At 51.4% G+C, this 12,403-nt stretch overlaps 1 long non-coding RNA gene across 1 annotated transcript; it reads left to right on the top strand.

Annotated features, from left to right (window-relative positions):
- The first annotated feature begins 1,824 nt into the window (after window positions 1-1,824).
- On the top strand, window positions 1,825-10,761 carry LOC116551809. Its single transcript, XR_004269072.1, has 3 exons — window positions 1,825-3,652; window positions 4,114-4,224; window positions 5,140-10,761. It is a non-coding gene; the product is annotated as an uncharacterized LOC116551809 (long non-coding RNA).
- The last annotated feature ends 1,642 nt before the right edge of the window (window positions 10,762-12,403 follow it).

Genomic DNA, 12,403 nt, shown 5'->3' on the forward strand with positions numbered 1-12,403 from the left:
TCCTTCCTTCCTTCCTTCCTTCTTTCCTCTCTCTCTTTCTTTCTCTCTTTCTTTCTTTCTCTTTCGACAGAGTCTAACTCCATCACACAGGCTGGGATGCAGTGGCGCAATCTCAGCTCACTGCAACCTCTGCCTCTCAGGTTTAAGTGATTCTTTTGCCTCAGCCTCCTGAGTAGCTGGGATTACAGGTGCTCACCACTATACCCAGCTATTTTTAGTAGAGATGGTATTTCACCATGTTGGCCAAGCTAGTCTCAACCTCCTGACCTCAGGTGATCCACCTGAGCCTCCCACAGTGCTGGGATTACAGCTGTGAGCCACTGCATCTGGTCAGCTTTGCATTTTCTATGCAGCGTGTGGGCCCTGCACCACTGGCTTTGGCACTGCCTGGCGCTTACAGGAAAGACAGGACCGCTGGCCTCATCCCAGGCCAGGACCGCTGGCCTGCAGCTCAGAATCTTCATGTTAGCCAGATCCCCAGGAAATCTGTGTAAGTGCTAAAGTTTGAGCTGCTTGCATGTGCATCTCATGCTGGGACTAGACCAGGCTGAGATGCTCAGCCCTGGGCTCTGCCTCAGCACCACCTGAAACGTGAGGACCCGGTTTGGGTCTCCATGGGAAAAAAGCGATCCTAGACCTCACCTTGGGGGCCTGCCTTATTGATGAGATTCTAGAATCTCTGCTGCCTGGGGCAGGTGGAGGCCAGGTAGGTACCAGGCCTGGTCCTGATGAGCAGGATAACTCTGGTTGCACCAGGTGTGCAGGGTGTGAAGAGAGTCTAGGCTTGGAAGAGGCAAGAACATCAGTGGGGGCACAGGAGGGGCAGAGGGATGAGGCTAGGAGGCTATTTCTTGTCCTCAAGCTTGGCTGGAAAGTGCTGAAGCCTGGGCCCCACCCCAGAGATTCTGGGTGGGTCAGTCTGCGGTGCAGCCTAGGCAGTGGGAATTTTTATCACTCCCGGGGAACTCTGTGTGCAGCCCAGCCTGAAAGCCACTAGGAAAGCTCTCCTCGATTGGCTTCTTCTAGGTCCGGGGTGTGTGTGCAGGTCCATGGGCACCTGTCCTTGGACATGTGGGGGGCTGAGGAGAAGAAGTCACAGTGGGAAGAGGTCCCCTCTGGACTGGCTTCGACCTCGCCTCTCTATTTTTGGCGGGTGGGAGCATGCCATCCCCTCTCATCTGGAGTGGAGCCCACTGGTCTGTTAACAAATTCTAGGCCTCAAATGTCCCTCCTCCTGCATCCCGTAGGCTGCCTGAGGTGGGAGGAGCTGTGGCCATCTCTTGGGGGGACTCACTCCCCAGGGCCTGCGAGCTGGGTGGGAGGGATGCCTGGAAGAGGCTTTGCAGACTGCTTCATTTCAGCTCCAAGGGCTCTGCAATACCTCCTGGATGGCAGTGGGGTGGGACATCTAAAGTGAAAGTCTGCCTTCCTCTTTTAAGGAATTGGTTTTTCTGAGATTTTCCCTGTTAGTTGGTGAAAATGACTATTTATTAGTGCTTAGCAATTTACAAGCAGTCAGAACATGGGGAGGATACGGCCCATTCTAAAAACACTGACAGTAGGGATAGGACTAAAGATGCACGCCCCCACACACAGATGCACACACACAAGACATGAAGACACACATACATGCACACACAGACACACAGACACACGTGCATACACATGCCCACACAGACGAACACACATAGATGCACACACACAACACATGCACACAGACACAGATGCACACACACAAGGCATGCAGACACATGGACACACAGACACATGTGCATACACATGCACACACAGATGCACACACATGAACACATGCACAGAGACACACCGATGCACACACACACAAGCTGTGCAGACACACAGGCCCATAGGTACACACACAGACACATGTACACAAGAGACCTAGTCCCTTGGAATATGCTGTCTCCATGCGGGCAACTCCTTTCCTACCTCCTTCTCTTCATGCATTCTGGTGTCCAACCAACTGATGAGTCAGTCCCAGCGATCATGGGGTCATCAATGGGGCAGGGATCTTCTCCCACAGTGAGCTGAGCCCTGCTGCACTAGTTGGCAGAAGGGCATGATCAAAGGAGGGGAGAGAGTGTCTCCTTGAGCTCTGCAGATCAGATCAGCTGCAGGGCCTGGCACACATGGGGTGTGGGTGTTGGCAAGCTGGGATGCGGTGGAAAAGGGTCAGGGCCCCAAGGAGGACAGGAAGGACCTGAAAGCTCAGCCTGAAGAAGAAGAGGTTCAGGGAGGGTGAGATGGGATGCTGGCCTCTGATGTTCAATGGCTTCCCTCTGGAAGAGTCAGCATGCTCTGGGCTCCACATGTAATAGATGCGGGCCACAGGGAGGCCAGAGGTGGGAGGAGATGCTTGGAATGCAAAGGGGTGCTCTGGGAGGGGTGAGCTCCTGTACCTGGAAGTGTTGGGGCCAGAGACCACAAAAGGCCCTCCCGAGGCTCTGTCCTGGGTGTGGCTGCTGGTACATGCTGGGAGACTCTCTCATCCAGATCAAGCCAAGAGTATAGGCACGGCTGGGCCCTGAGACCTGGAGGTGAGCCCTGTGATGTATGACCTACCGAAAAGGGAACTGCTACCGCTACAGAAGCAGGTACTACTGGGCCTGGTTGTGGCTTTGCTGGGATCCCAAGAAAACTCTTTCCCTCTCTGGGTCCAAGTTTCCTTATCTTCGAATGGGGTCACAGCTATGTTGAAGGGCTGGCACTACCACACAGCACCTAGCATGGTGCTCGGCTTACTACTGGCCCTGCAGGCCCTTGAGAAACCTGCGCTTCTGTTCCTTTTCTGGTGCCTCTGGCCTCCTCTCCCATTTCCTTAGGGCTCTGGGGACACTTGGCAGCAGAAAAGGCTGGAGCAGAAAACCTCTCACACGATATCGATCTGGCCAGCCCTGGACTCCAGACCATGGCGTGTGGGATGGCGGTACAGCCGCCTCCTTGGCTCCAGTTTTTATGGGGTTTGAAAGATCATCACTGACCATCGAGACAGGATGTCTGCCTCCTGGGCCCTCCTCTTAACTTCTGCTGCGTTCCCTGATTCCCACATCAGTCCTGGGAAACCCCCCATTCCCAGGTCTGACCCTGGGAAACCAAGGGGTGCCTGCAAGGTTGTCAGCTCTCCATCCCGGTCCTCCCTCAGCCACATATCTTGCATTTACAGAATCCGACCTGGCTGAACCAACACCCCTCCCTCCCTCAGGGTACACTGGCTGGTTTAGGGTATCAGGAACTGGGGCCACTGGGACATGGGCAGGGGTCCCAGAGGACAGCAAGAGGCCACCAGGAGAGATGGAGCTTTAGAGCTCTGGAGACCGCAGACCCATCTTGGGGTAAGTCAATCACTCAACCAATCAATTAACTGACCTGAAATATACGTACTGAGCACCTACTACATACGGGCTCTGTACTTGGACCTGTGCACTAACAATGTGTTTGTCTCATGGCACTCCGGGTCTCATGGGAGCAGGAAAAGCATATAAAGAATCAGCAACTATATAATCACAGTGTGATTGTGCACTGGAGCAAGGGGGCTTTATGCAGCAAGAGTTTCTAAATGGATCTGGATGGTCTGGGGAGAGCAGAGGAAGTAATCCCCTAGGAAGGGACATGTGTTGAATGTCAGAATCCAAAGGTGAACAGGGGTTAGTTGGGTAAAGAGGGAGGAAAGGGTGTTTCAGGCAGAGGGAACAGCAGATGCCAAGGCCCAGGGGCAGGAGGGTCTTGGTGTGTCTGAATCCCACGTATACTCCCTTGATAGCACATTTCAGTTGTAATTTGACATGAATTTGAAAGTAGGACAGACTAGTGGTCAAATGCATAGGCTATGGTGTCAGACTTCATGGGTTCAAATTCTGGCTCCATGCATACCTGCTGTGTGACCTTGGACAAGTTGCTTGACCTTGCTGTACTTCTGTTTCCACATCTGTAAATGTGAGGTGACAACAGTAACACCTAACCCAGAGGGTTGCAGGAGTTGAGAATTTGTATCTGTGAAGACAGCTCAGACAGCATCTGGCAGGTAATAAGTGCTCTATGAATGTTAGCTATGCCTATTTTTTTATGTGAGCTTCTTTTTTCTTTTTCCCTCACTAGACTGTCGGCAAGAGCAAGGCGCTGGGTCTGTATGTGTGAAGCCCCAGCACAGTATCTGGCCACTGGAAGGCCCTCGATCAATGTTTGCGGAGGGAGTGAGGTGGCTGCAAGGTCAGTGTGGGCAAAGGGAGCCAGGGGAGGTGGGGAAGGTTGGGCTAGAGAGGCTGGGTCAGCTAGGCAGGGATTTGTGGGCCACAGGAAGGTTGGGCTAGAGAGGCTGGGTCAGCTAGGCAGGGATTTGTGGGCCACAGGAAGGTTGGGCTAGAGAGGTTGGGTCAGCTAGGCAGGGATTTGTGGGCCACAGGAAGTCTCTGGTGTTTATAGTTGGAACAGTGGGAGTGTTTGAAGATTCTGAATCAAGGGGGCGGGGGATCCTGTTGGTATTTTGTAAAGATGACTGGGCTGTCAGTTTCATCATTAGTTGAACCCCAAGTATATGTCAATGTTATATTAGGTGTTTTATTAAACGTCATTTCATTCATTTTATAAAATGATGGTGGGACATAGGTGTGCAGCTAAGGAAATGAAAACTTAGAAGGATTCAGTGGTTTTCCCCAAATCTCCTAGCTGGAAAGTGCTATAGAAAGGGACTGAAGGTCTCTTGTTTTTGTTTTTTATAGAGACAGGGTCTTGCTCCATTGCCCAGGCTGGAATGCAGTGGTACAATCACAGCTCACTGCAGCCTTGTCCTCCTGGGCTCAAGAAATTCTCCCACCTCAGTCCCCTGAGTAGCTGGGACTGTAGGCGTGTATCGCCATGCCCCGATAATTTTTTATTTTTTATTTTTTTTAGTAGAGACAAGGTCTCACTAGGTTGCCCAGGCTGATCTTGAACTCCCAAGCTCAAGTGATCCTCCTGCCTCAGCCTCCCATAGTGTTGAGATTACAGGCATGAGCCACTGCACCTGGCCTGAAGATCTCTTTAGCTCTGTATCCGTTAGAGTATTAGTTCAGCTTCTACAACAAAGGCTTCAAACTACCAAACACTTAAATGTGGTCGTTTATTTTTCTCTTACTTGTATTATAGCTCTCCCCCATGAAATTGTTCAGGACCCCAGCGTCCTTCAGTTTCATCGCTCTGCCATCCTCAGTATGTGGTCCATTATGGCTGCCCAGCTCCTGCCATTACAACTGCATTCTAGTCAGTGAAAAACAGGAAGGGGAAGGTGAGGGCATGCCGTGCTGTTTAAGGATGTGGTACATTTACATTATATACATTGTTTCTGTTCAGTTCACAATAGCCAAAACTGTCACGTGGCTGCTCGGAAATGCCATTTTTATGCGTGCAGCCGTGAGTCCAGCTATACTTCTGGGGACGTGGTAGTAAAGGAGGAGAGTCTTGGGAAATTCCTGATCCATATTCCAACATGTGCTGGAGGGAAAGATTTAAGAGTTACATTAGATACCATACGGAGGGGGTATCTGCACAGCTCGAGTGCCCCTCTTTCATGGGAAGGGCCTGACGCATAGGGATGGCTGCCCGGGGCCCTGTCAGTGTATCGCGATATCTTGACTACTTCCTCTAGTCATACAGCGGACTGGTCCAGGGATGAGTACGTGACTCGAGTTGGGTCAGTTCAAATGCCCATCTGGACTGCAGAAAGAAAGAGAAAGCGTCTGGGGTTGGGGTGGGTGGCTGCATGGACTTCTCTCTGCTTGGCCTCTGTCCTGTGCTTACTCCCTTGCAAGGTCAATCTGCCCATTCCCCTGTATCTCAGGCACAGAGGCGAGGCCTGGGGCTGCAGGGCAGAGCTTCCTACGCCCCATGCGTGGAGTCCAGAGACTGCAGAGAGAACAGCTTCATTCATGGGGCTACCCAGATTAGATGGTGGACCTCTCAGGGTGACCCTGAGGACAAAGGACTGGATGACCAGGTGGGCCTGCCTCCATGCCTTGGTACTATCTAAGCTCCAGGTATTAGATACAACCTAAAGTTTCTTGCTAGTGCAGTAGAGAGGGTTGTGTGACGTAGAAAATAAACAGACATAGGAAGATTGCTGTGCATTTGCAGGCTGTGAGTCATCCTGACACAGAGGCATTATAGACAGAGGAGGGTCGTGGGTGGAAGCAGGGGAACACTGCTGTGTAAGGAGAAGGGAAGGAGGGGAGGAGAGGGTCCTATGAAGAAGACAGAGGTCTCAGAGAGGAAGAAGGAGGACGTAGAAGATGTTTTGATGATCAAGGAAGGTTAGAGTTTCTAGAAGGAAAGAATGGCGGGTCAACAGTCCAGCCCCCACCTTAGGATCAAATTGAGTGTGCCCCAGAAGAAGGTCATTGAATTGGCCACAAAGAGATTGTCCTTGTCCTTTCTGTGGGGTGTGGGGGAGGGGGTGAGAGCGACAGCAGCAGTGGGGGGCAGGAGGCTGAGGAAGTGGCTTAGCATGTGTCAGCCTCATGAAAGTCTCAGGATATTTGTAGAGCTGGTGAACCGATAAGTGGGTGGGAAGTAGACAGCTCTGAAGACCCTGACCCCCACCCACCCCAATCAACGTGTTTTCCTGGGTTTACTCTTTGCTTCCGTTAGTCACTTTGGCCAAAGTTTCTCCTGCATAGACATAGGGATGGGGAGGGCACAGGCCAGGAAGGAAGGAGATGGTGTCCCAGAAAGCTGAAGCCCCCAGGGGCAGCCTTTTAGAAGGATCTTCTGATACCTAACCTGGATCATTCCTGCTGCAGTATCAGCAGGTGTCAGCTGAGGAAGGAGAAGCCTTCTGTGAATAACAGTCCTTCAGAGGACTAAAAGCAGCTGAACTCTATCCCAAGAGGAGATAAGAGAGGTGGAAATCAGGTGAGAGCCGCAGCCGGGTGGAATTCAGGGCAGTGTCGGTGCTCTGTGTGTGCTGGTGCTGGGTTCCTCTTCTCCGATTCCTGCTCCAGGATCTCACCCTCCCCAGCCTCTAATAACCCCAAATCCTGGATTGGTGTTTGGGAGGCTGTGGCTGCGCCAGGTAAACAGGGCAGGCCGGGAGCCACAGCAGACGCTGGAGGGAGGGAGTCGGGCCTTCCACTGCATGGGTATTTGGGACCCACAGGAAGGGAAGGCAGGGGAGGCTGAGTTCCAGGTTTCTCTCTTGGGGTCTCCTCTCTCCTGTTTCCACTCTCCCCCTGTCTCCCTGTTCAGCGCCCCCTCCGCCCCTCCTGTCCGCATTTCCCCTCTTCCTTCCCTCCTCTGTCTCCTCGTTTCCCATCTCATCTGCCTCCTGTCTCCCAGGCAGCCTCCCCCAGCCCCCACCCCGCTGATGCACTTGTAGGCAGGGGGTTTCGGCTGGAGCTGCTGCCCATGGTCCTCAGGGGAGGATGGAGACCTCCCTTTTCAACAGCCTCTGAAAACAGGAGGGGCCTAAACATGGGGTGGGGAGAGCTAAGGCAGGACCCTGGGAGGTCCAGACGGGCAGGGATTCTGTCACCCTTTGGTTTTCTTCCCTACTGCTGGGCCTGTTAAAGCAAAGCTGTCACGGGCTGAGGCTCCCTCTAGTGGCCAACTTGGGGAACTGCCGCCACTCATGGCCTTCCTCTAAGAGGTCACAGTGGGCCTCAGGCTGAACCAATTGATCAGGGGCCTGAGAGGCACAATTAATAGACAGCTGGAAGCCGACAGTCTCCAGGCACTTAGAGGCAGGCTGCTTATTAAAAGCTTCAGTAGAGTGGCTAGGATGGAGACCCGCAGTTTCCGTTCCCATCGTCAGTCATCCCTCCTGGCGGATTGGAGCTGGTCCAGATTTTCTCAATGGCCACCACTCAGGTGGTCAGCAGGGGCAGGAGACAGAGAGGCCATGGTTCCAGGGTGTGACTCAGTGGAGGGGGCACTGGGCACACTGGGGCCTAGGCAAGATCCTTCCCCTCTCAAAACCTGCATGTCCCATTCTTTACCATGGGCCTTTAGGACCTGGGTTTCTCTGGGCTGCCTTCTCACAGCCCTGCATGGCCCATGCCCTAGTGCTTACTCCCTGGGTCTGCGAGGCCAACCTGCCCATTTCCCTGCAGCCGGCCTGCTACTCATCCTCTCCATGAAGCCGGGAGGGCAGGTGAGCTCCTCTCCCATGGCAGACAGTGCAGTGTTCAGTTCCATTGGACCTTTTGGGTGATTTGACCTCCAGAATTTCTATTCCACTCACCCTTGCTCCTCTCCTTCCATGTGACCACATTTCTGGAGGTTCCAGCCCCCGTGGAGATGGAAGCAGTTGCACCCCATCCTCTGGGATCTGGGTCAGAGAACCTGAAATACAGGCATCTTTATTTCCCAGGCTCAGTTATTGGACTTCCCTCTTTTTCAAAGTCCATGGCCCCCACAAAAAGAGTGAGCATGAGCATCACCTTTTCTCCAGGGACACCCAGGCTCTGACTTCACAGAACTGTCCCAAGTCTCTATGAAAGTGGAACTCAATCTGACTGATGGAAAATAAAATTAAAAAGTAAATAGGCCTCTTTTCCCTAAAAGGAGTGGTGATAGGTGCTTCTGCGGAGGTGATATCAAAGCACTGAGAAGCCTATTGGAAAACAAAGACAGTCAAACGCCCTCCTTTACCTATATGCAGAGCATGGGGGCGGAGTGCCTGGCAGAGCAGGATTTGCCTTCACGTCCATCCAAGATGGGCCCAAGTGTCAGCTTTGCTAGTTCCTCACTCATGTGGTCTGGGGCAAATTATTTGACCTTTTGGTGCCTCAGTTTCTTCATCTATAAGATGGGACAGTAATAACTAGCTGACAAAGTTACGTGGATGTTCATGATTCTGTGTGGAGAATACAGAGCCAGTGCTCATGTGAAATGGTGTGAGGGAAGTAACATTTACAGGCTGTCTATGACAGTGTTGGGCCCTGCATGAAATACACAGGATATCACTTACAAAAAACTCAAAAGGGTGGCTGGGATCACTCCCATTTCACAGATTAGAAAACCAAAGTCCAGAGAAGGTAAGTAGCAACTCTGTCAATAAGTGCCATGTAAGGACTCGAACCCATCTGTATCTGCGTCGGAAGACTTTGGGCTTATCCAGAACGGTGTTGATGGGGTGGAGGCAGGTGCATGCTGAGGGCCAGGTCCTGAGATGGCAGAAGTCCTTGTGAGATCAGATAAGAGTGGGACAGGAGGAGGGGCAGCAAGGATAGGCCTTAGAGGAGGCTCAGGGCCCGTGACATCTTGGTGACCGCCAGTCTCACTGCACAGTTAGCAGGTGAGGCAGTTGACAGCATTGGCCCCGGCAAAGATCCAGTGACAGAGAATCTAGGACAGTCACCAAGAGGCGGACGAGGGGTCTCCGGACTGCACTGGGGGGATTTCCAGGGCCTGGGCCCCGGCTGCACAGGGAAGCAGCAGTGCCACCTGAAGTGGGGATGAGGGGGTGGGAGTGAGGGCCGGCATGCGGCCTTCCTGACCAGCCCAGGGCTGGAGGAGGCCCCGAGACAGCACTGGGGGGTGGTTGCCTCAGTAGCTTTGAAGGGGCTGGGGATGCCCCTAGTTCAATAGGAGAAAACCTCAAGGGGACCCGTTGGGGGAAGGAGAAGCCTAGGGCCTGAGTGAGCCAGATGCCCGGCTGTGGCCCACGAGGCCAGTCACCGAGTGCAGAGCCCCCTCCTTCGTTTAGAAAGTAGAGTGGGGAGGCCACCTCCTTCGTGGGTCCGCTCTGGTCCTGGGCGAAGACCAGGTTTTAGGGATGGCCGCTGCAGAGGCATTGGAAGGGGGACGTCGCCCCCTTGTGGCTGCATGGCTGTGGTGCAGAGGACGTGCCGGTTGCTACCTCGGGCCTTGCAGGTTGATGGAACACTTGAGCTGGTGAACCAAGTCCCAGGCAGGGTGCACCGGAGCCAGAGGGGCGGCTTCAGGATTTGCTGCAGGGAGCGCGGCTTTCTCTGGAGATACTGTGGGTCTCTAAAGGTCCCAGGCACACTGCAATAGCAGCGATAGTGGAGACTGGAAGAACTAAAGGACACGTGCTGAACTCCCAGCTCCAGCCAGGCCCTGGGCCAGCCCTGGGGATGCAGGGTGAGCAGGACACCGTCCAGACCCTCCAAGTCCATGCAGGAGTCAGACAAGAGACCAGGAAAGATGCCGTCCCCCTTGCTGGGATGGAGGCATGGTGTTAGTGCCATTGCCATTTCTCCCTCTGGAAGGATTCCTGAGTGATCCCCTGGCCTCTCGCCTCACCCTGCTCCGTCTTTTTCATGTCAGGCTGGGGAGTTGGAAGGAGAAATCCAGCAAGTCGGCCAGCTCCTTCCATCTTCCTCTTCCCTCCGCCAGCCCGTTCCCAGGACGTTGGCATCCCAGTTTCCTCCCTGCCATCCGGCGAGGGGCCTGCCTGTGAGGGGGGGCCCTTGATTGTCCTGCACCTATCATCTCTGGGATGGGGGTAGGGTGTTGGTACAGAAGCAAGCTCTAGTGGCCCGTGATCTAAAGTCACGTTCTCCACTCAGCTCTGTCACTAATATTTTGATTTTAATCTCCCTGACTTTTGGCTGATATCTCAATAGTTTCTGAACTCAGGCATGGGAAGGCTCCTCTAAAGCCCCAGAATGGTGGTTCTCAATCAGAGGTGGTTTTGCTGCTCAGAGACCATTTGTCACAATGCTGGGTGGGGAGGGGTGTACTACCAGCATCTGGTGAGTAGAGGCTGAGAATGCCAAAAAAAAAAAAAAAAAAAAAAATCCTAAAAATGAGGCTGGGTGCGGTGGCTCACACCTGTACTCCCAACACTTTGGGAGGCTGAGGCGGGTGGCTCACGAGGTCACAACTTCAAGACCAGCCTGGCCAAGACGGTGAAACCCCGTCTTTACTAAAAAATATAAAAAATTAGACAGGCATGGTGGCAGGTGCCTGTAATCCCAGCTACTCAGGAGGCTGAGGCAGATAATGCTTGAACCCAGGAGGTGGAGGTGGCAATGAGCCGAGATTGTGCCACTGTACTCCAGTCTGGGTGACAGAGTGAGACTTCATTAAAAAAACACACACACACAAGACAGCCCTTCACATCAAGAATTATCCAACCCAAAATGTCAAGAGTGATGAGGTTGATAAATTCTGACCTAAAGCATAGGGTGTTATGAGGAATTAAATTAGAAGTACCCTAATGCAGCCTTGTTGGGGGCAGGTTGTATGGAGCGGGAGTTCAGCGAAGACTTCTGGAAAGAGATGATATCTGCTTTAGGCTTTGAAGAGAAGTTGAAGATTGCCACATAGAGAAAGAGTATCAAAGTTGGACACGTGCAGACTACCCAGATAGCGGGAACAGAATGTGCGAAGTCATGGAGGGTGAGAGGCTGTGATCTGCCTGGATGAGCTGGTCTGGGACAGGAGATCAGGCTGTGGAGGTGGGCAGGGGCCAAGCATGAAAGGCTTTGCATACTTAACTATGGAGTATGTTTTTATAAAGTATAAAAAGCACAAAATGTGTTTAGAAAAGTGCATACAACACTTGCGTATAGAAACGTAGAGTGCATTGAATTCTCAATTATATGGGACTGTTTCCAGCTTTTGGCTCTGATGAATAAAGGTCTATAAACATTTTTGTACTTGTATCTTGGTGTTCATTTTTGTGAATTTTGCTTTGGGTATAATCCTAGTAAGGGAATGGAGGGGTCATAGGGTGTGCATATGTTCAATTTTAGTTGATATTGTCAAATAATTCCCCAAAGCTCTTGTAGGAATCTACAATCCTCCAAAAGTGTAAGAGAATTCCCTTTGTTCTATATCTTCACAACATTTAGTGTGGCCAGTTTAAAAAATTTCTCTCTTCTGGAATATGTGTAATGGCAGAACTTTATTTTATTTTCATCATTTTGTTTTTTTTTTTTTTCAAAATAAGATTCATTGGCATGTAATTTGCATACAGTAAAATTTCACCATTTTAAGTGTAAAATCTAAATTTTTATTCATATATATTTGTTTAATAAAAACATATAATGTTTTCATCACCCCCAAATTCCCTCATTCCTGTTTGTGGCCTATTTATTCCTGCCACCTTTAGTGCCTAGTAACTACTGATATGTTTTCTGTCTCTATAATTTTGCCTTTTCCAGAATGCCATGTGAATGAAATCATTAAGTATGTAGTGTTTCAAGTTTGGTTTACTTTCACATAGCGATATGTTTTTGAGATTAATCCACTTTGTTCCATGGATAATCAGATGGGTAATTTCAAAACAGAGATGGATACTATAGGAAAAATCAAATGAAAATGCTAGAAATAGAAAAGATGGTAACAGAAATGAAGAATGCCTTTGATGGGCTCCTCAGTAGACTCAACACAGCTGAGAGAAGAATCAGTAAACTTGAAGACAGTGTAGTAGAAATTATTCAAG

Source organism: Sapajus apella, unplaced genomic scaffold (genome assembly GCF_009761245.1).
Source record: "Sapajus apella isolate SASKATOON/1434 unplaced genomic scaffold, GSC_monkey_1.0 scaffold10, whole genome shotgun sequence".
NCBI lineage: Eukaryota > Metazoa > Chordata > Mammalia > Primates > Cebidae > Sapajus > Sapajus apella.